Source organism: Ambystoma mexicanum, chromosome 4q (genome assembly GCF_040938575.1).
Source record: "Ambystoma mexicanum isolate Mex_15411 chromosome 4q, UKY_AmexF1_1, whole genome shotgun sequence".
Classification (NCBI taxonomy): Eukaryota; Metazoa; Chordata; class Amphibia; order Caudata; family Ambystomatidae; genus Ambystoma; species Ambystoma mexicanum.
Genome location: NC_090928.1, coordinates 45,922,652 through 45,946,950, shown reverse-complemented (window position 1 = coordinate 45,946,950; position 24,299 = coordinate 45,922,652). Strand labels below are relative to the sequence as shown.

Here is a 24,299-nt window from a genome sequence, read left to right as displayed (position 1 = left end):
GTAGGGAACCAGGTAAATTCAAGACACCATCATGCCTAGAAAACGCATTGCTTTGCGCAACCTTACTTGACGACCGGCCTGAGAGGAATTTGCAGCAACAAATTTAGAATTCTTTCCTCTGACAGAAAGGCCAACCCCTCTTGAGTATTTAGGACAGCTCCTAGGAACTGTTTCGAGGTGCTTGGCACCAGGTTTGACTTTCTCGTTGATGGAGAAGCCCAATTGAAAGAGGAGGTTGATGGTTCTTTGGATGTTTTGTCTGCAAATTAGGGGGGGGGGTCTCCCCTGTAATGAGCCAGTCGTCCAGGTAAGGGTACACTGGGATTGCCTCCCTGCACAGGTGCGCTGCCACCACCGCCAGTACCTTGGTGAATACCCTTGGAGCCGAGGCTATTCCAAGGGGGGAGCACCTTGAATTGGTAGTGCCGGTTCACTATCTTGAAACGCAAGAATCTTCTGTGCGCTGGGAACACTGAAATATGAAAATAGGCATCTTTCATATCCAGGCTTGCCATGTAATCCCCATTTTTAGTAGGGGGATTACCTCTTGTAGCGTAGTCATGCAGAATTTTTGTGGCTTGACATACTGGTTTGCAGGGCGCAAATCTAATACTGGGCGCATTGTGAGATCTTTCTTTGGCAGAAGGAAGTAGGTTGAATAAATACCCCGGTTTACCTGGTTGGCCGGGACGACCTCTATGGCGTCCTTGAACAGCAGAGTGGCAATCTCCTCGAGGAGGATCCACTGGTGTTCCTGAGTGTGTACTTTTTACCGTGTAGGGTGGTCGTGGGGGCGCTTGAGTAATTTGATGCAGTAGCTGCCGGATACTGTGGACAGCACCCATCTGTCCGAGGCGATTCCCTCCCATGCGGGGGTGAAGTTGGTATTGCGCCTCCCTACTGGGAAAGCATGGGAGGGGACCTGAAGCGCAACGTCACTGTTTGGAAGATGGCGTACCACCTCTAGCAGGGCTGCCCCTTCCCGCCCTCTCGGGTAGCCCTGGGAAGACTAATTGAGTATTCCCCGACGATGAGCTCCGATTCCGGCTATAGTTAGAACCACTTTGAGAATTTTGGCCTCGAAAGCGGCAACAATTACCACTTCCCCTTTGTCCAGAGGGTTTGTTAGTGAGTTGACCAAGGGATTTTAAAGTGTCATACTCCTCTTTCTCCATTTTGAGGGCATCTTCAACAGCTTTGCCGAATAATACGTTAGGCTCAACGGACATGTATCAGTGTTGCCTGAGTTTCAGGCTTAAATTCTGATTGTCTGAGCCATGCATGCATGATCGTACCCTCAGCGATTATTCTACCGGCATTATCAGCTGCATCGAAGTCAGTCTTAATGAGGCCAGACACTGCCCTCCCCTCGGCTGCCACTTGCGCCGTTTTTAAAGGTTCTGGTGCAGAGGAGAGTAAAGCAGAAACTTCCTCCCAGATTCCTTCCCAAGAAGTTGGCACTGTTAGCTATCCTAGCCTAATAAGCTGCAGAGGAGGCGACTTTCCCACCTAGGCCATAAATCATCTTGCTTTCTTTATCCGGTGGAGCCTCTGACGAAGCAAGTGGGGTGCCAGCTCTTTTCCTCGTGGTGGTGACAACTAGGGAATCTGGTTTGAGTTGTCCCCTAATATATAAAGCATCAGAGGGAGCGGCACAAAGTTTCTCGACATGCGGATTTACTGCACGTGTGATGTTGGGGTTTATAGAGTAGGCTGAATCCTGTGCAGAGTTGATTTTAGTAGCGGGATGGACTGAGTTACTACCCTCTTGTCCCCCCTGGATTTGCGCAGCAAAATCCTGGTCTTCTTCAACTTCTTGAGTATTGATTTAGAAGTGTTCAGCAGCCTTGGCTAATTCCTCGTTAAGGAAGGAAGGAGGTTATCGACTGGAGAATCATTTACAGGAGGGTCCTTAGGAATTGGGGAGTCTAAGGTGTAAGCGTCAGCCTCATCTTCAGCCTCCTGTTCCTCATCATCCCCGTAATAAGGGTTTGCCTCCTGGTCCTCATCGAATTGAGGGTCAGGGTCTTCATGGTAAGAAGATGGGTTATTAAGGCTCCACAACAAAAGGGGTCCATGATGAAGCCCTGAAAGGGGGTCTCAGTGCGAGACCTTTTAGGAGGGGGTTGAGGAGACACAAGTGTGGCTCTGGAACCAGATGGAGCTGAGGTTGGAGGGGTGTTCATATAACTTTGAAAATAATTTGGATCTTTTTCATAAAAGTTGGCCATAAAGGTCATCCTCTTCATTATTCTGTCTATATCTGCAGAGCTCCATTCCTTGGAGCTTTGGATAAGTAACAGTTTGAGGGGTGAGGCCCATGTCCACATCTGTGGGAGGTGTAACCTTGGTTTTAGGGGCAGGCTGAGGTTCTTTAGATCTTTTTGCAGCCTTGTCATCCCCACGCTTCTCTTTAGGAGTGTGGGGATCTTTGGAGGACTTTTTATGGTGTTTGCCATCTCCCCCATGGCTAGAATTGGTCTTTCTAGACTTTTTGGGGCTTTCTGTCTGGTCCGACGCAGCGCATGGACTTTCAGAGGCGGGATCCGGCACGGAGCATTGAATTTCATGTGGGATTAGAGGCGGTGCGTCTAGTCTTGGAGGTGGGTTGGGACACGGCATCGTCGTCAGACGACTGGGTCTCAACAGGAGTTTGATGGGCGACACGTTTTCCGTCCGAGGATGGCTGGGCCCGGTCGTGAGGCGACTGAGCGGGAATGCCCAGAGGACAGGGATTTGGTGGACCGCTCCCTAGGTGTCGACCGTTGCCGGTCACTCAACACGTGTGTCGAGTCCCGGCTGGGGCTAATGTGTTTGGTGGTGAGTGTACGTGTTGCGCTCTTGCCGCCGGGTGTGGTCCCCACAACATGGCCGCCGGCCTGTCCTTTGGGGTCAGGGGCCTGCGCCATCGCCCTCCGATTTGGCGGCGTTGCTGCCATCGCTGAAAGAGCCCTCTACGTCCATGGCTTCGAGCTGCCTTGCGTAGTGGGCGCAGTGCTTCGCGGAGAGGTCCTTTAGGGTTTTAAGCTTGAAGAGCCTACAGGCCCGACAAAATGCCTCGATGGGTGTCTCGAGGGAGACACAGATTACCAGTCAAATGTTTATCTACTCTGTTACATTTGGGGCAGAATTTAAATGGAGTACTCTCCATATGGTCAAGATATGGCAGCAGTGCAAATAATATGTAGGAAAAGGGGAATATAATGTATATGACCTCCCCTCACTCTTCCTATTGACTGGCCCGAGGCCCGGCGTGGCCTTCCACTAGATGTCGGCCTATGCACAGCATGTGATCTAAGCAGCAGATTCCTATCGTTAAGGTTCCAAGTAAAACCGAAAAACCCCTGAAATTCGCCAGTTATGGTAAGCTAAGCAACCATAATTCGCGTCACCACCCTGCACTGCTAAGACTAACACCCACAACATCAAAGATGACATCACAAATGTCATTGGACTTTATGTACATGTCAAATTGAACATACAGACCCTCCTCTACTGAATTTGATGTCCGCGAACTCTTAATGTCCGCGGACATGTAACAGCACCACTACCCAAAAATTCTGGGGGGTATGTTTAATTGTTATATCATAACATATGAACATTTTTACAAATTCACAAACCAGCACACATACACATTATATGTAGTAATACATAAGTGTAACCCATATACGCACCAACCATTCATTTAAATACAATACGTTCTAAAATGGAATATACCAAAAGAAGAAAGATAGGCTTCCAACATAATTACCTCACAGACACTCAACAACCAAGAATAGCAGATCTACAGACCACACGCAATATACCTTACCTGAAAATAGTAAGTCTACTGCATTTTACTCCGAATTATAAACTGTGTGTATTATATATAAAAGAAATATATGTTTATTTTCTCACAGAATTGTCTAGTACTCTGGAGTGGCTAGAGGAGCATTTCCCACATGAGTAAATGTCAGAAGATAGTGAATCTAATGGTAGGACAGCGCGCATGTCTGCGAACCGCGTACAAGCACCATTATAAAAGACCACGCCCTAGAGCTTATTCTCATTGTGTTTCTGGCTATTCTACAGAGCACAGCAAATTTTACTGCCACCTGCAGGTTTCCATCTTGAACCTGATGGCATCCATGGCTGCACTGCTACCACCTGGTGCTGCATCTGCATCAGCACCACCCCCATCACCACCACTTCCCCAAGGGCTTGAAGAGGGGAACAGGAGTGAGGATGCAGAGGAGGAATAAGAGGAGGAGGATGAGGTAGTTGAACTCCCTACTACCCGCACTCGGCGTGATTCTTGGGTGTGGCGGTTATTTACCATTCATGGGAATGGTCCTAAGGCTTGTGCGAACCAAGTCACCTGCAACGAGTGCAAAATGGTACTCAGTCGCGGGAGGCTTGGTTTGTACAGCTTTGGGACCAATAACATGAAGTGACACCTAAGGTCCTTTCCAGGGTTGTACCTTGCGAGGAGCGTAGCAGGTTGACTTCCTCTACTTCATCCTCCGTTTCTGATCCGGTCACCACAAGGAACACTCCGCTGGGACAGCGTATTCTTCAAGCTGCCTCACAGGCCATACACAATGCTGATGACCCTTACCTTTCGAGAGTCACAGTTGTGTGTATGTACTGCGACGCAGTACTCTGCAGGGGGGAGCGACTTCCAAGTGCTTTTGAGACTATCGTCTCAGAGCACGAGAAGATCTGCTCACGACCCAAATAAAACCTACTCATCTTCCTCTCTCATTGTGCCCTTTCTTATCCCCGTGGTACGTGTCCCCCCCCACTTTCCCCTCCTATCCTAGTGGGTCTTTTATATATATATATTTTTTTTATACAACAACAACAAAAAAAAAAAAATAAGGCTCTTTTCAGATCCGCCTTTCACAGTTAAAAAATAGAAGTGAAAGGAACAAGTTACTTACTTGTAACTGTTTTTCTCCAGCATGGGTCTGGCATGGATTCACATGCTCATGAATATTCCCCGTGGTCAGGCTGGGAATCCTCGGTAAAGAAAAAAAAAATCAGTATCAGTTTCGTTTCTGATCTGTCTTTCTTAGTAGTAACCAATCACTGATCTCTGGGTCATACTGCCCCCAGCCAATGACTACCCTCTCCCTAAGCCCCGCCTCTGGCAGCCATCCTCAGATTTGGTAGCACGCCAAGTGGCAGTATGACCAAGTGAAGAGCCGCAGAGGGGTAGGTGGGAGCGTTCGCATGTGAATCCATGCCAGACCCATGCTGGTGAACACCAGTTACAGGTAAGTAACTTGTTCCTTCTCCAGCATGGGGTCTGGCATGGATTCACATGCTCATGAATAAAAGAATACATAGCAGTATACACATGCACAACCACGGGAGGTGGCAACAGGCTCAACATGAAGCATCTCTTACCCCCTCACCAGGCTCACCTTAAGCGAACAGGTTGCGCAGCACTGCTTGGCCGACCCTGGACTCCTCCCTGGAGTCCCGAACGACGCAGTAGAATCTTGTGAAGGTGTGCGTCGACCTCCAAGTAGCAGCCCTGCAGATGTCCAGCAGGGCACACCAGACAGGAACGCTGTGGTAGCAGCGATCGCTCTGGTTGAAGGGGCTCTCGGACGGCCGGGCAGCGGTCGGTTTGCCAACCAGTGACAATGCATGATGCAGCCGGAGAGCCATCGTCTTCGAGAGAGCCTTCCCTTGATTCACAGACCCAAAGTTCACTAACAGTTGTGACGTCTTCCGAAAACTCTTTGTGCGGTCCACGTAGAACTTCAGCGCTCTAACTACATCCAGCGAGTGCAAAGTCCTCTCGGCCGGGAAGAAAACTGGTAGCACCAAGGGCTCGTTGAGGTGGAAGTCCGACGGCACCTTGGGCATGAAGGAGGGGTGCGTCCTCAGCACTACCCTCGTGTCATGAAAAGTCAAGTATGGAGGCTTGCAAGATAGGGCCTGAATCTCTCCCACTCGTGCAGAGGTGATGGCCACGAGAAACGCTGTGTTCCATGACCGGAACTTCAAAGGCGCCGAGTGCATAGGCTCGAATGGGTCAGCACCACATTAAGCGCCCACGCCGGGGCAGGGGCCTTTACTGGCAGGAATGAACGGAATGGTCCCTTCATAAATTCCTTTACCAGGCGATGAGACCACAAGGACGCCCGTCCCGTAGTCCTGGTATATCGGGAGATGGCAGCCAGATGTATTTTTATGGAGGTGTGACCCAGTCCAGCTTTGGCCAGCGACAGTAGGTATGGCAGCACTTGAGGGGCCGTAATTCGCAGAGGGTTAATCCTCTGTGCACGGCACCAGACAGAAAACCTCTTCCATTTAGAGTTGAGGACGCCCTGGCCTTTGCAAGAACCTCTCTGCAATCAGCCTGGATATCGTACCCTCCAAACTCTAGAGCTGCAGGAGCCAGGCCTGCAAGTTCAGCGACTGTGGGTCATGATGGAGAATGGCGCCTCCTCTGGAGAGAAGATCTGCGTCCGCCGGCAGCTTGAGTGGTGGGGACCTTGACAGGTCCAGAAGGACCGGGAACCAGATCTGCCTCAGCCACGCCGGTGCGACGAGAATCATCCCGCACCTGGACTTCTTGAGCTGGTTGATGAGGCGGAGCAGCAACGGCGGGAACGCGTATAGAAACAGGCCATCCCAAGGGAACGAGAAAGCATCGTCCATGCTCCTCAGCTGCGGGAACCTGCTGGCGAACCTCTGGCACTTGGAGTTCGTCGCCGTCACAAACAGGTCGATCTGGGGGTTTGCCTCATCGTTGGAAGTCGATCCAATTGGTCCTGGTGCAGTTCCCACTAGTGACATGAGCGCAGCTCCCTGCTGAGTGAGTCCGCGATGGTGTTCTTTATTCCTGCCAGGTGGAAGGGAACCAGAAACATCCCCTAGGCGACGGCCCAGTGCCACAGATCCTGGGTGTCCTTGGATTGGGCTGGGGATCTGGTGCCTCCTTGCTTCCGTATATAGAACATTGTGGTGGTGTTGTCGGTGAAGATCCTCACCACTTTGCCCTTGAGGGACGGAAGGAACGACTTGAGAGCCCAGAACACTGCTCGGAGTTCCAGAATGTTGATGTGGAGAGACCTCTCCTCCGGGAGCCAAAGGCCTCTTGCGTGGAGGTCTCCGGTGTGGGCCCCCCGAACCCTCCAAAGAGGCGTCCTTCGTCACCGTCTCCTGAAGCGCCGGGATTTGAAATTCAGTGCCTGTCGTGAGGTGAGCACTGATGCCGCATGAGAAAATGAGAATGAGAAATGAGAAAATCTGAAAAAACGTGAAAACGCAGTAAAAAAAAAAAAAAACTCTAGAGCTAAACACGAGGACTCCCAACACTTGAGCGTGCAGTAAAAATCTGAGGATGGCTGCCAGAGGTGGGGCTTAGGGAGAGGGCAGTCGTTGGCTGGGGGCAGTATGACCCAGAGATCAGCGATTGGTTACTACTAAGAAAGACAGATCAGAAACAAAACTGATACTGATTTTTTCTTTACCGAGGATTCCCAGCCTGACGACGGGGAATATTCATGAGCATGTGAATCCATGCCAGACCCCATGCTGGAGAAATAAATGAAGCAGGGCCCTTTGTATTTTTTAGATGTCTGCGGACATCTAAAATTTTGGGGTGCTCCCCTATCCTAACCATTGCAATTTTTCTTTTCGGTGGTTTTTATGTTTGAAAAATTATAAATACTCAACACCTACTACAAAATGGATGTTGTAATTCTAAAAAAGGTTGCAATGCATTTTGTATATATCTCAGAAAAATCTGATTGACAGCATAAGTTAGGTGGACTCCATCTCTGCGAAAAATGTATGTACTACGAAACATCATATTTTCATTGTGAGAAGAGGACATGCCAAAATCTCTTAAAAAGTCACAAACAGCCTTATTGACATTGCACCTGGCTTTCTCAATTTGTGGACCAAATGAAGAACGAAGCCACATTTGTCTCTGCGCAATCCGTGAAAAAATTACTTGAGAATTTGGAAACATGTCCATGACCTTCCCAAGTCCTCCTTTCATTGCAAATTGCAAAGAAATTCCAGACACATGTCCTAAACTGTTCCCTCCACGATGAATTATAATTATATCTGGATGTTGCTCTGTCTTCAAAGTAGCACAGAGAGATAGCAAGTCCAACCACTTCATTCCACGTACTCCATGCCAGTGTACTTCCACATGTGGAAATCCAAGAACTACAGCCACTCCACAGCTTTCTGCATGCACCTTCAACCAATGTATCCACGAGTCTCCCAAAATCCAAACAATCTTTTTTCTGAAACACACAGCCATAGCCATCGGTTCTTCTCTCAGCAAAAAGAGTATCTGAGAAACTCTCTCCTGGAACATCTCGCCCACTAAACTTTCCTGGCCAATCACTTTCTATGCTCAGTCTAATTTGCATGGCTTCCCAACCCAAAAATCCCCGGATGCAACACCCGATGTCCGCGAACTACCGTCCGGTCCGCGGACATATCGTAACATGGACAGCCCTTCTACCATTTCCACTTGCCATTCCCACATTGGATGTAGGTAAGAAGTCACATGACCATCTGTCACATAGAAGACCTCAAGACATCTAACTGCATCATCATAGATCAGCACTGCACGTGTACTGTGAATCTCTCCGAGTACAAGTGTCATTTAATTGTATAGCACATTCTACAAGAAATACTGTACAAGTCTCCAAGATTTCTACTTGCAGCTCCATGCATATCCATATGCATGAACACAAACTACAGGTATGCATATTTTCTGTAAAGTACATGTACAATTCTTCTAGTTTCATATAAACAGATTAACTCACTTTTAGCTTGTAAAATCTGTAAAATGAACTTAGTCTTTTTTTCATCTCCTCAAATCAACTGTCACTTACAAACCTTTATACTTTAATTTCTTTTTACACACGCATTCAAATCATGTGTAACATTTTTTTAAATAAAATATATAGACCGCATATAGTCAAACAAAATTGCATGCACACACTATGTTCAAATCTCAAACAACAATACTTGTACAATAACAAACATTTATTTACTTATATTTATATAGCGCAAGCAGCCCATGACATTGAGGCACTATTACTTGCAAAATCTTAGTTACAGGAATAGCGGTATTCAGTGGTACATTATGAATTTCACAAGGCATAGTAAAGATATTTTGTTTGCTACAGTAAGTCATTGCAATACAGTTTATTCATTAAGAACATATGATATGTATTAAACTGGTGCGACGTATCTTATGTGAATAAGATAGTTTTAATGGTTCTGAGGAAGGCGCTGAGGATGTCAATGTCTAAATTAAAAACCGTGCTATATACAAACAAAATTACTAATTTGTTTCTTTTACAATTGCAGGGAAGACCATTCTCCTGAAAAGAAGCAGCCGAATTTGAAGTACAAACAACCACTAAGAAGTAACCTGCTCATTTCAGAAAAAAAGTAAGTTGAATACCACCATAATATCTGTATTATTACTCAAACACACTGTAAGGTTAATTCATGCTATTTCTGTGCCTAAAAATAGAGATTGTGCACCATTCTGTCCAAAAATCCCCATTTCTTAAACAGCGATTTACAGCCAGAATGGCCCACAAATTCCTATTTTTTGACACACAAATTACCCAACACAGCCGCTAGAATTTTGATGTTATAGAACAAACTGTTTTGTATAGCATTAGATTTACTATTTGTACTTCTCCACACCACTAGCTTACTTTTTTCTGTCATCTGAACCCCAGTTTAGTAACACAATAATTCAAGAATACCCATCCCTACTAGTTGTAGTTGCCCAATGCACAATCACACACCATTACATACATCTTTATCAACTTACTCATGCACACAGCACACATACATTGCAGAACACCCCAACCCATACCTTCTTTATTTTTTTCAACAGACCCTAAGGAATGCCTACCAAAAATCAAGTCTGTAGAAAGCAACGCAGAAGTAGAGCAAATGAAAATAAGTGTCCAACATAAGCATCCGTCTCTAGCAGAATTTGTAAAATAAAAGTTGAAACAAAACCGCTAATATAGTCATTAAGTTTCAAGTACAGAAACTTTGCCTTCTCTATCAAAATGTAAAACAAACCAGAAAACAATTAACAAAAAATCAGCTATCGCTACAGATAAAACTGCTTCTATACATCTTGATATAGTGCAAAGTAAGCATACCAAGAAAAGTATTTTAGCCAAAATGTTCCGTCACAGAGTCCTTCAAAATCTTATAAAAACAGGAGAGAAACCATGTTCAACCCTTAAAACCTATCGTAGGAAATTAATCTTAGAAGCGTTGATAGTGCAATTCTTCTCAAAAGAAAGTTATTTATTTTAGTGTTAAACAAAATTAAACCACTAACAAAACTAATGACTAAATTACAAAAAAAACTTCAATAACGAAATGTCAACAGAAATAACTTCTTAAATATCTGCAGAGGTGAATGGAGTCACACTACAAGCACAGAACCATACTTTAATGAAGAAGCATACAAACAAAAGCAAACAAATACAATTGCCATACATAGCAGTGGTCGAGGTTATGAAAATGTTAATACCACCATAATGGAACAAGAAACACTGCTTACAAAAATATGACCTGAAAACGTAGAATTACCTCTCCATTCAACTGAATCAGAATGTCTGGTGTACAAATGGCCATGCACGGCAATCTGTAACATTCCCAAAACATTAAAGTCTTTATGCCAATTCCTCAATTAATATGCGAAAGGCAAAGACAAAATTAAACTACTGCAAAATATGGATACCTGTCCAGTGCGCAAGTACACAGGACTACAAGGACATTCATTGGCCTGCATTACAGGACCTACTTGCAAAACCACCTATGATGTCAAAAGGATATCAGCGCATCATTCAACTATAAGAAATCCAGTCTATGAACTGTACTATGCTAAAAGTCCTGCTTTAGCACTAGCCAATTTAAATAATATTCTTCTACATGGTACAGCAAAAGACCTACTTGAAGAAATTGACTATATCCAGAAAAAATATTTTGGAAGTGAAAGCCACTTACAGAATGAAATAGCTTTAAACCAAACTTGCAACAATTCTATGCATGGCAACCTTTTACTACACACATACAAAAAAGAAATACTAAATTTTAAAAGTACATCAGCTGAAGTACCAAACCATGTGTGTGTATGTTGCCGCAGAAAAAGTAACATAAAAACTGTATACCCAACATGCAAAATAGAAGACAATGAAGATTGTAAATGGTTTGAATTAGCTCTCTACCTTATAGCAGAAAACAAATACGAAATAACTGACCCCTTAATACTTTGCAGTTACTGCACTACAAAACTGGACAACAACCAAACTCCTTCACCTGCTATCAAATAATTTGGAATTATATCCACTACCAAAACCCCTACAACAACTTAATTTATATGAGAGCATCATAATTCAAACAGTGCACCCATTTCAAGCAATAATATGCCTTCAACCAAAAACAGCAAAATTACCTCCCTCTGAATTAGTGACAGCAAAATTACCTCCCTCTGAATTAGTGAAAGCTATTCGTGGAAAAGTAGTGCATTTCCCATTAGATCTATTTTAGTAAATGGAGTACCTACAAAAGACAAACAAATATGGCAACAGGTGGGAGATTTACATAAAGTTAGACAAGCCTTGCAATATCTAAAAGAGAATAATGAATACTACAAAGAAATTAATATTGAAGAAAACTTGAAGGATACAACTGAAATAATTCAAGAGACACAAGAAGCTGGCCAATTTGAGCTCCTAGATCCAGCTACAAGATCAAATACTAGACCATTATACAATTCATCCATTGCACTCTAATGACACCATAGAAGATGCACTAGAAACGTACCAAATGCGTCAAACAAAAGGATCACCAATCAGCATATAAGCACATGCTTTTCCTCTACTCTTTCCTACTGGCAAAGGAGGAAGGTACGATGATAGACCCATTCAAATATCAGCATCAGAATACCGCTCATTACGGATGTATTCTGAAGATCCACATTTTGTCTAAATCTGGGAATACTTAATTCCACCTACTCTTTGAAAGTGAACTAGCAACTTTATGTTACAGAGTTGCACACATTAAAATTAGGATCCCACTCAAAATATGTCAGCTACACAATTATTACAAAAAGTGCAACAAAAAGATGAGGTTTTACAATCAAATATTACAAATCTATCAACAAATATGCGTGGTACTAAAGAGTACTGGTTTCGACGATATGGAGATGTACGTTGTATGATCTGAAACCTTGGCCCACCCACTTGCTTTGTTACATTAAGTTGTGCAGAATATGCATGGGAAGATTTACATGATTTCCTACGCATATCAAACAAAAACATAGATATACTAACACCTGGAGAACTTTGTTCTCTGGATCCTGTTAATGTTTCAAGATATTTTCACCATCGCTTCATTGCTATGCTACACTTTATTTGTAATAAAACTGTTCCTCCCCTTGGAGAAGTGCAACACTTCTTTTGGAGAAAAGAATACCAAGCCAGAGGAGCACCACATATCCACATGCTTTTATGGATTAAAGATGCTCCTAAATTTGGTCAAGACAGTGATGCCACTGTTTTACAGTTTATTGAAAAATATGTCACTTGTGAAATTCCATCAGAAGCCACAATTAGTGATCTTCATGCACAAATTTTACAATTTCAAAGACACAAATGTGGCAAATATTGTCGCCGCAAATACAAAAACAAAGGGAAATACTACACCAAATGCCGCTTTGGTTGCCCTAGACCGGTTACAAATACAGGTCAAGTGAACAACCTCATGTCTTCAGTTCGACATTGTGTTAAAGGTAAGTCACCTAAAAATACAGATTATATAAAAAGAACAGAAGAAGAAAAATATATCAATGATTACAATGCAATCATTGCCCACTTATGGAATGCAAACATAGATGTGCAGTACATTGCAGACAATTCCACTGCAGTTGCACGATATGTTACAGCATACTTAACCAAAGTAGAAAAAACAGAGCTCCAAGACCTCGGGAATGACCTGTCATCAGATAAAACAGTGTCTCAGAAATTATACAGCTTGGGCATAAAAAAATGCTCTCCCATAGAGAATGTGGATCCTTTGAAGCAGCAGATTGTGTAACTGGTACTGCATTGTATGGTAAATCTGAAAATATAGTATGGCTAAGTCTTGGTCCTGCTAAATCTAGAAAAAGTTCTAAAATCATACACAGATATAGAAACAATAGCCAAACATGATCCCAACAGCCAAGACATTTTAAAAAACCATTTATTGGACACATACTACCCAAACAGAAGTAATACTTTGGAAACCATGTGTCTATGCCACATAGCCCAAAACTTCACATACAAAAATATAAAACCTGATGAAAAAAAGTTAAATACAGAGGGACAAACTGAAGGCAGTTTAGTAAAACTCACCAAACCAAATTATATTAATCATATCAAATTGTCATTAAAGACTCCTCAACATAAAGAACTATATTACATGTCCCTGCTACAACTCTTTAAACCATGGAGAAAAGAAGAAGAAATACTCGATAACCATGATTCATATGAAGACGCTTTCAAAGCAAATGAAAGCACTATAACTGATGTAAACTTTACACAGTACAAAACAATGTTGCACAATGAACAGCAACACGAAAAAGAACTCCAGGCCCAACTAGATAAGGACACTCCTGATAGTTAACCTTCTGTAACAGGAAGCCAAGAACCACTGGGAGACCACTAATAAATGAGGGAATATTAGCTATGGCAGAAGTAGAAAACACCATGTGTCAGTATGACGATAAAGAAGACTTAACTATACTACAATCAATTGCACATGGTGTACAACATGAAAAAGAATGCACCTGCCAAAATTACAAACCTATTCTACTGTACGTCAGTGGTGAAGCTGGTTCTGGCAAAACATTCCTAATCAAAATCATCAGTAAGTTCCTTCGTAAATTGACAAACTGTCAGCTGTTGTCACTGCCCCCACAGGTTTAGCTGCCTACAACATAGGCAGTGTCACTTTACACCGATTACTACTCCTGCCAGTAGAAAACCAAAACAAATGAGACTATTACAAACTTTCTACAGAAGCTGCAATGGAACTACGGAGAGTATTAAAACAAATGAAAATGCTACTAATAGATGAAGTGAGCATGGTGTCCAACCTAATGTTGGCTTTGATTCACCCCAGATTACATGAAGTACTCAAAACAAACTACGAAGAGCTCTTTGCAGGAAAACACAAAATTGTTTTCAGAGATCTTCAATTGACACCAGTAAAAGGTGAGCCTATTTTTAAAACATTAGGACACAAACTCTGCCGGAAAATTGTTGGCAGCATTGGAAATGTCAACCTTTGGCAACATTTCCAATACAGAGAATTAACAGAAAACATGCGGCAATCTGCAGATCTCACTTATGCCAACATCTTAAAAAGTATTAGAGTATAAGAAGCACAAGCAATATTGAAAACCTGGCACATTCATGCACTTTATGGCGATAATGCATGTGCTACAGATGTTATGGAACAATTAGCCCATAAAAATGTCAATTGTATGGCCTTACTGCCAACTCTTGCAAGCTGTTTCAAATTCAATGAAATTATGTTAAATAAAGAAATGCAACCAATAATGGAAATTAGCGCCACAGACAAACTAGATGTACATGGTATGACACTACCCATGTGTGAGCAAGCCACAACAAGACTAAATTCGTTTAGAAAATTCAATCTCCAACACAGCTGGGTTGGAAAAGATATTAAAATGATCCTTAAATTCCAGAATAATGCTTAAACGTAACCTTGACATGGACCAAGGACTAGTTAATGGAGCACTGGGTACAGTTGTTGGCTTTTAAACATACCCACGTGACAACAAAATTCAGTTTGTCAATATTCTCTTTGACAAACTTTCAGAAGTAAAAAGGATAGGACGCTCAACAGCTCGATTCCTTCTCTTCAAAGACATGTATGTACGTAGAGAACAATTTTCTCTAACTCTTGCATATGCAGTCACCATTCATAAATCACAAGGTCTTACCCTAGACAAAGCAATGAAAGACATTGGTAACACAGTCTTTAAATAAGGCATGAGCTACGTGGCACTATCACGCTTACGTACATGTGACGGTCTATTTCTAATCAACTTTGATGCAACTAAAGTAAACTCTGATATTCCTTGCATTTTAGAATACAATAGACTTCGCTCACTATACACCCCTCATCTAAACACATTCTGTTCCACAAAAAGTAAAACGTAAAAGAAAACTAAATCAAACAGAAATGCAACAGGATGTCACTGCAAATCCTCCAAAGAGAGTAAAAGAAACTAAAACTTCATCAAGTACCACAAAAATACAAGAACCAATTAGGGAAAGTAAACCAGGTACTTCGTCAAAGAAGGAAGACAAACTACATTTTTTTTTTCTTCTAAATCCGATACAGAACTACCTGGTCTATTTAAACTCTCAAATATAGTTGGAGTAAGTTGCTACGCAAATGTAGCAATGAATATTCTATTTCAATTGCCACCAATTGTTGACATTTACTTACACAGTACAGACCAATTGTGTTTGCAAATGTTAGTACTTCATAGAAACGCAACAAACAATCCTGACAACACGTATAGTGTTTATGGAATATAACAATTGGACTACTGCGCTGGAATGGTTAAATTCGCTATAAACTCACAGGAAGATCCACAAGAATTTCTAATGTACTTACTACAAGTACTGGAAAATAAAAATATACCTATAAATGAAATCTTCTAGATTTCATACATGTGGAAACATACATGCACTCTCTGCAACAAAGTTGTACAAAATGCAAACCATGGTAGATTATGTACTACCTGCAATTCGGATAATCGCTCCACCTTATTAATACAAACACATAGTAAATACGTAATACTAATGCTTCTATGTTACAATGCCGATGGTACCAAAAACAACTGCAAGCTGACTGGATTCACACATGGTCAAGTATCACTTGGTAAGAAAACCTTCACAACAATAGGTATAATCTACCACACAGGAGCCACAACCAATTCAGGTCACTACACTGCATATATAAAAAAGAAAGGTGGATGGTTTCAATGTAATGATAGTACCATTACTCTAAAGCAGAGATTACCAGCAAATCTTTCGAACGCTTATTTAATGTTCTTGCAACCAAAATTTATTAACAAAACTGTACTTAAATCTTAACTAAACTTGTAGTAAAAAAATGTAAACTGTTAGAATATTCCAACAGGTATCTAACTGCCCAAAGATTCTACAACAACTAATCAGATAAATGAATACCACTAAATTAGAGCAAAAATAGTTAGTTAGATTACACCAACTGGTATCCAACTAACCCAAACTTTTACAATATCCAAACTGATTAATCAATACCACTAAAATATATAAAAATAGACAGTTAGAATACGCCAACTGGTATCTAACTGCTACAAAATTTCACAATATCCAAACAAATAAATGATATGCAACTGCTCCAAAAATCTGCAACAAACCAATATATAGAGCATTAGCCAGAAACAAGTGAAAACTGAAAACAACCAAATAGACTGTAGCATAACAAAAAAAGTTTTTTTTTTAATCCAACATTGATTTTTTTTTCTCCCACAGACCCAATAATTTTAGCAACAAACACAGAAACTGAGCAAATCGCACAGTACACTGGTTTGTAATGTACTAAATATGAGGGTAAAAAAAAAAAAATGTTGATTATTCAATGTTATAAATCATTACAAAATACCAATACTAACATGATCTTTTCTTTTATCACAGAAATGAACAGGAAATACATGTACTCCAGTTACTAAACCAAACAGTAAGTATATTATAATAAGTACAACCATCGCAGCATATCACACCCACAGTGGTTTATAACTTTGTTCCTTATAAATTTGTTTCTGGATCCCAAAATTATAAGGCACTATGAGTGCGATATGCTGCAGTGGTTGTGGCCAGGGCATAGAGTCTTGGAAGCATGGGCATATGGCCATGCTCCCAAAACTCTATGGCCTGGCCACAACCACCGCAGCATATCACACCCATAAAGTCAAACATTTTAACTATGCCTTATGGGAACTTTTAATGTCCGCGGACATGAGTGTTCTTAGAACACTTACAACTTGCGAGCGAACAATACGGACAGCGTCCTCAGGACACACCCATTTTGTTTATTTACGAACATTTCAGGACACTGCGTTCTCAGGACACCCCCCCATTTTATTTAACAACATTTCAGGACACCGCAAGTGTTCTTAGAACAGTTTCATCTTGCTTGCGAACAACAAGGACACATATTGCGTCCTCAGAACACCCCCATTTAGTTTATTCAGAACATTTCAGAACAGCTGTGTTGTCCGCAGACAAATCGAACACAAGACGGTCTTAAAAAAAAAATACAACATTTAACCCATCTCATACTCTCCCATCCTCCCCAAACACTTACACATCAACACACTCTACTAAATACAATTTTCCAACCAAGTTTCACCGCGCTGTCCGTGGACGTCCGTGAATCCGAGATGGCGGGTGCTACCGAAAATCTGACGCGCTTCACGCTCTACGCTGTCCAATCAGCAAACACGCCGCATGTCCGCGGACATGACGTAAGCCGATTGGCCAATCAGGACACTGTCCGCGGAGCGAACAGGGTAGTGTGTCCGCAGACCGAACACACCACAATCTTTTTTTTACCTACTTTTTGGTTATTTAAAAAAAAAAATAAATAACTACTGGACGGATTTTCAGCAAATTTGCAAAAGCACGCTTTTGGGACCAAGCCGCTACTCCTGGTCCAAATTTGGTGAAAATCCATCCAGCAGTTTGGGCTGTAGGCGCGAGCAAAGTTTTTTCCCCAGTCAGTCTATGGGAAAAAAAAATAGTTTTGGGACGCCCCTTATATCTTGCCCCCACCCTCCCCCCCCCACCAGCCACCCCACCACCCCCGGACGAATCCTCACCAAACTTTGCAAAAAAATTCTGAGTGGGCCATATACTTTTTTTGCAAAGTTTGGTGAGGATTTGTCCGGGGGGAGCAAAGTTATAAGCCACCCAAAAAGTGCTCTTCCTACGGAAACAGCAATTTAACCATAACTAATATATATATGACAATGCATTACTTACCGTAAAAGCATTTCTGATGGTTGTATCTGCTTAGATTCACATGCTGTGCATAGTCCGACATCCAGTGGTCACTGCGGAGTATTGCATTTTGTTTTTTGTAGTTGAAAAGGGGAAATCGACAAGGCGTGTCTGTAACACTATCCCTATAGTGACTTGCGGTGTACCCACAACCCCTCACGCGTCGAGGTCCCTCTGTTTGTATTTTTTCTGCCCTGAGGGAGCCTTCTAGACGTGAGTGAGTACAGAAAGAGAGATATAAAAAGATGTCTATGTTCCTTCCATCCGAGCGGGGAGGAAGGATGTCAATCTAAGCAGATACCATAAAAACATTTCTGATGGTTGTAAGTAATGCATTGTCTTCTGATGTTTGTTAATCTGCTTAGAATCACATGCTGTGCATAGACTAGCAAGCAGTACCCGGAGTTGGAGGTGGGTTGTGAGAAGGAACAGTAGAGAAAAGATGTCTTAATACTGCTTGTCCCACCTGGGAATCAGATCTAGAGTGGGCATCTAGACAGTAGTGTTTTGTAAAGGTGTGTATAGAACTCCAGGTTGCCGCTTTGCAAATGGACTCAAGGGGAACATTTGCAATGAATGCTATGGATGCCCCAGTGCCTCGAGTAGAGTGTGCGATTGGCTTGAAGGGTAGTTCTCTCTTAGCAAGAGTGTAACATAGTGATGCATTGAACAATCCATCTAGATATAGTGGACTTTGAGACTGCATCTCCTTCTCTTCCTGCTGCCACCGAGACAAAGAACTGATTAGTCTTTCTTAGTGGTCTAGTTCTTTCCATATAAAACATGACAGCTCTGCGCACATCAAGTGTATGCAGGCTTTTTTCTCCCAAATTTGAAGGGTTTTGAAAGAAGGTTGGTAGTTCTATAGACTGGTTGATATGGAATTTTGAGATGAATTTGGGTGTAAACCTTGGGTGTGTGCGTAGAACCACCTTATCTTTGTGAACCGTTACAAAGGGGTCTAGAACAGAAAGAGCCTGTAGTTCACTTACTCTCCTAATGGAGGTGATAGCTATTAGGAAGGCGGTCTTAATAGCGAGGTCTTTAAGAGTTGCCTTGTGCATGGGTTCAAATGGTGAACCCATGAGCCTTGTAAGTACCACATTTAGGTCCCAGCCGGGAGCTGGGTTTGCTATCGGAGGGTGTATTCTCTTTAACCCCTCCATAAAGGCTTTAATAACTGGAACTTTCCACCATGACACTAAGTTGGGAAGTGGTGTATGCACAAAGTGCCGCTAGGTGGACTTTAATAGAATTGAATACTAGACCCGAGTCCAGTAAATTGGTCAGGTACAGAACAATGTGTGTGGGAGAGCAGTCACAGGGTTGATGTTTCTTCCTCTACACCAGAAGACAAATCTCTTCCATTTGCTAGAATAACAGTGACGAGTGTTAGGCTTTCTAGCCTCCCTGAGGATGTCCATGCATTTCTGCGGGAGTTGTAAATGTCCAAATTCTATGACCTCAGGAGCCAGGCTGCTAAGTTCATGGTCTGAGGGCATGGATGCATTGTCCTGCCCTTGTCCTGTGACAGTATGTTGTACGGGCAGGGAAGTTTCACTGGAGGAGATAGAGACATCTCCATAAGGTGAGTGAACCATGGCTGCTGGGCCCACATAGGGGCCACTAGTATCATGGTAACTTGTTCCTGGTGCATCTTGTGTACAATCTTGTTGAGAAGGGGAGTCGGGGGGGGGGGGGGAAGCGTAAACAAATTTCCCTGACCATGGAATCGATAGAGCGTTCCCCTTGGATTGGTTCTGGGGGTACCTGGAGGTGTAATCTAGGCATTGTGAGTTCTCCAGGGTTGCAAACAGGTCTATTTCCGGGAATCCCCATTGTGCGAAAACGTCGAAGATTATGTCTTCGTGTAAACGCCATTCGTACTCTGAGGGCAGAGGGAAGTCTCCGCTTAGTTCGTCTGCTAGCAGATCGAGTTCCCCTGGTACATGTTTTGACAGTCGGAACATGTGTTTGAGAGCCCACTTCCAGATGTTCTGGGACAGCTTGGACAGTCCCGGAGAGTGATTGCCCCCTTGTTTGTTGAGGTAGTACATGGCTGTGGTGTTGTCCGTGAGGACCATCACCGTCTTCCCTCGTCTGGAAGGCTTTTAGTGCCTTCAACACAGCAAGTAGCTCCAGTAAGTTTATGTGCTTGGAAGCTACGCTCGGAATCCAAACTCTGTGAGCAGTCTGATGGGATAGGTGAGCCCCTCCCATCCTGTGAGGGATGCATCTGTGATTAGAGTGGCTTCCACTGCGGGGGTGGCGAATGGTGTCCCTATTACCAGGTATTCCATCGACCACCACCGTAGCGAGAGAACCAAGGCCTGCAAGAACACCACTAGATCGTCCCATTGTCCGTTGGCCTGACACCACTGGCTGTTGAGCCACTCTTGCATTGGGCGCACGCGCGCGTGTGTGGTAGCAAATAAATACATGATGCCATCATTCCTAGCAATCACATTGCTTTGCATACCGTCACCTCTCGACCTGCTACATATTGAGGGATCTGAAACAGCATGTTTTGGACCCTCTCGTTGGAGGGGAAGACGAAGCCGTCCTTTGTTCGAATTAGAGCCCCTAGGAATTGTTTGACTTGGCTGGGGTCTAGGCTGGACTTCTTCTCGTTGATGGAGAAGCCCAGTTGGAACAAAAGGTCTACAGTCTTTTGGGTATTTGAGAAGCATATTTCGTAAGAATCCCCTGTTCTGAGCCAATCGTCGAGGTAAGGGTATACTGGGATGGACAACCTGCGCGGGTGGACTGCTGCCACTGCCAGTACTTTCGTGAATACCCTTGCTGCTGATGCTATCCCGAAGGGTAGCACTCTGAACTGGTAGTGTTTGCCCTCTATCATGAACCTGAGGTATTTTCTGTGCGCTGGCAACATTAAAATATGAAAGTATGCATCTTTCATGTCCAATGTTGTCATGGCCATCTCCTTGTGATAGCAGGGGGGATCACTTCCTGTAAGGTCACCATACGAAACTTTGAGGTTTGACATTTGTTCGCTGGGCGCAGATCTAATACAGGGAGCATGTTTAAGTCGTTTTTGGGTACAAGGAAGTACACTGAATAAATACCTTCCGTTACCTGAGATAGAGGCACGACCTCTATAGCTCCTTTTTCCAGTAGCTGGTCCACTTCTTGTAGAAGGATGGTGAGGTGTTCTGGTGTCATGCATCGTCCCCTTGGGGGTCTGTACGTTGGGGAACTGTTGAATTCTATACAGTAGCCAAGGGCTATGGTTGATAGTACCCAGCGGTCTGAAATTATTCCCTCCCATGCTGGAAGAAAGGATGTTAACCGCCCCTGGACCGGCGAAGCATGGGAGGGGACCCGAATCTTCGAGTCATTTGGTGTTGGTGGCTTGGGAACCTCTAGGGGTAGAACCCCGACCTCTCCCTTTGCCACGACGTTGTCCTCTCTGGTTGTATTGGCCACTGGTGCCTTGGTTAGAGGACCAGTTTTTTAAAGAGTATTGCTGCTGCTGATTTTGCTGCTGGCGTTGGCCTCGAAAAAAGCGCTTATTGCCATAGCCACGTTTGTTAGGAGGCCTAGAAATCTGGTCTAGGGTTTTGATGGTGTCAAACTCTTTCTTTGCCGTTTCTAGTGCCTCAACAACCGCCTTCCCAAAGAGGTTGGCATCTTCTATAGGCTTGTTGATAAGAGATGCTTGTGTTTCAGGTTTAAACCCCGAATTACGCAGCCAGACATGGCGTTTGAGTAGTATTCCTTGGACTAGGGAATAGCCAGCCGTTTCTGCAGCATCCAGAGTGTTTTTCACAATGCTTTGGTTGACTAGGGTCCCTTCAGTAATCGTGGCCAGAAGGCGTGTACTTAGGGGTTCTGGTGCCTCCTCGGCGTCCTTACGTAGCTTGCTCCATTGTGCGTCTGCGTAACTTGCTAGCAAGGAATTGTTTGCAATCCTTGCGGAAAAAGCAGCAGAGGCTGTGATCCTCATCCCCAGGGCATACAATTTTTTGCCCTCCTTATCTGGTGGTGCTTCGCTGGTAGACAGCGGGACCCCTGCTCTTTTCCTTGTATTTGTCACCACTAAGGAGTCTGGTACAGAGTGGCCCCCTGATGTACAATGTGTCTGAAGGGGAGGGACTGAATAGTTTTTCTATCCTCGGGTTAACCCCTCTGACCAATGCGGGTGTAGATAGTGAAGGGATAATTGGTCTCCTTACTGAGGCGAGGAGGGGAATGGTTTGGCTGACAGGGGGTTTCTCCTTGATTACCTTCACCAACAAAGTCAATGTCAGGAGAAATCTCCCCAGTGTCTATTTCGAAATGCGCTGCTGCCTTGCGTAGTAGTGCAATAAATGTAGGTTGATCGTCTATAGGTGATGTGTTCCTTTTAGGCGAGTCCTCGGGAGGGGACAGGTTTAGTACATCAGGGTCCGAAAACGCTGATGGGGACTGCCAGGGCTGTGAAGCACCTTCCTCTGGGTCTTCTCCGAAGCCCCCCCACCTATATCTGGATTTTCTTCAAAACCCTCTTCCTCTAGGTTTTGTTCCTCTTCGTTGCCAGGGTCTTTGGCCTGAAAATGCTTTGACCTCTCCCATAACGTCGAAGAAAGGGGTCTGTCGCCGTCTGAAAAGCCTTCTGGTAGGCTAGGAGTCCCTTTAGATGAAGGGGGCAGTTCCTGCATTCCTTCAGGCCTTTTTGGCGTTTCCCTAGCCTTCTGAGCGGTATTCAGCGTATCTTTCGCCGTCCGCTTCTGGCTATTGGCCGAAACGATCCTCGCAAGGCTCTCAAAGATTAATCTGTCTGTGGTGGGCTCTGGTATTGACGTTACAGGCGTTGCGCATTCTACGGCGATGGGTGCTCTCTGACGGAGCGCTTCGTCTGGTGGTTTGGGGGTAGCGCCCTTATCTGGGGGAAGCCCAGTTGCTGGTCGCGTCTGCGGTTGCAAGAGGGGCTTACGACTCTTACGGTCTGAGGAGGATGCCCGCGGAACCTGCGTCTCCGTTGGCGCTGATGGTTTCTTCGTCTTTGACGAAGAAGAGCCGTGGGTTGTGTTTATGGGAGTGATTTTTGTGTGCGTCAGTGTCACCGGGGTGTTCATCCCCATAAGCAGGGTGTGAGCCGAACTTGTCTGGGCTGGGGACAGACGACGAGGAGCGCGAGCGCTCCTCAGAGAGGTCTACAACTTCCGTAACGGATGTCGGGTTATCACATTCCTCGTCACTTTCTGCGGCGGCGGGTGAGGAATCGGACCTCGACATGGCGTAGGCCGCCCACCTTTTGACCAGGCGGTCCTTTAAAGTCTTAGGCTTAAGAAGCTGACAAGCCGCGCAGCCGTCTTCCTTGTGGTCGAGGGGCAAGCAAGGGTTACACCGTTTATGCTCGTTTTTCCAGGTAAACTTGCCCTTGCAACGCGGGCAAAACCTAAAGGGTGTCCTCCCCATAGCTGAGGAAATATTTCACTGTGATAACAACCCCGAGGGAAAGGAAGGGGAAAAGGAAAGGCATTCTCAGAGAGAAACAAGAAATGTCCCACAATCCCACTCTCCCTACTGTCTTATGGCCGGCGAGGCCAGGCCACGTGTTTGGCAGCGCCAAAGGATCTCCTCCGTCTCGTCCCCGCCGTCGAAGTTCTTACTCAGCAGAGAAAAGGCTTCGCAGCTACGTTAAGAGGGATCTTATGTAAATATATATTAATAAATAATGACCAAATGTCGAATAAATTAATTTGCAATGTCTCTCGAGGAGCTCTGCGTAAAGGCGACCAATATCTGGGCGGAAAAAAACAATCTGAGGGACCTCGACGCGCGAGGGATTGTGGGTACATCGCACGTCACTATATGGATAGTGTTAACGACACCTTGTCGACGTCCCCTTTTTGACTCCAAAAAACAAAATGCAATACTCCGCAGTGACCACTGGATGTCAGACTATGCACAGCATGTGATTCTAAGCAGATTAACAAACATCACAGTGTATATATATATATATATATACATATATACATATATACATACACACACACACACACACACATATATATATATATATATATATATATATATATATATATTCGTGACTTTGTGGTTAATTTTACAGGTTTCTTCCAAAGATTTTTTTCCAAGTCCTCGAAGGTTAACCAAACTTAGCATGCGGCTGAACAGATTTGTCAAAAACACGAGTGC

The 24,299-nt window shown here is 43.9% G+C and overlaps 1 protein-coding gene across 3 annotated transcripts in view; it reads right to left on the bottom strand.

The window, feature by feature from the left end:
• The window catches only part of TAF5L (TATA-box binding protein associated factor 5 like), a 353,159-nt gene that overhangs the window by 194,607 nt on the left and 134,253 nt on the right, over window positions 1-24,299 (bottom strand). The window lies entirely within an intron of this gene.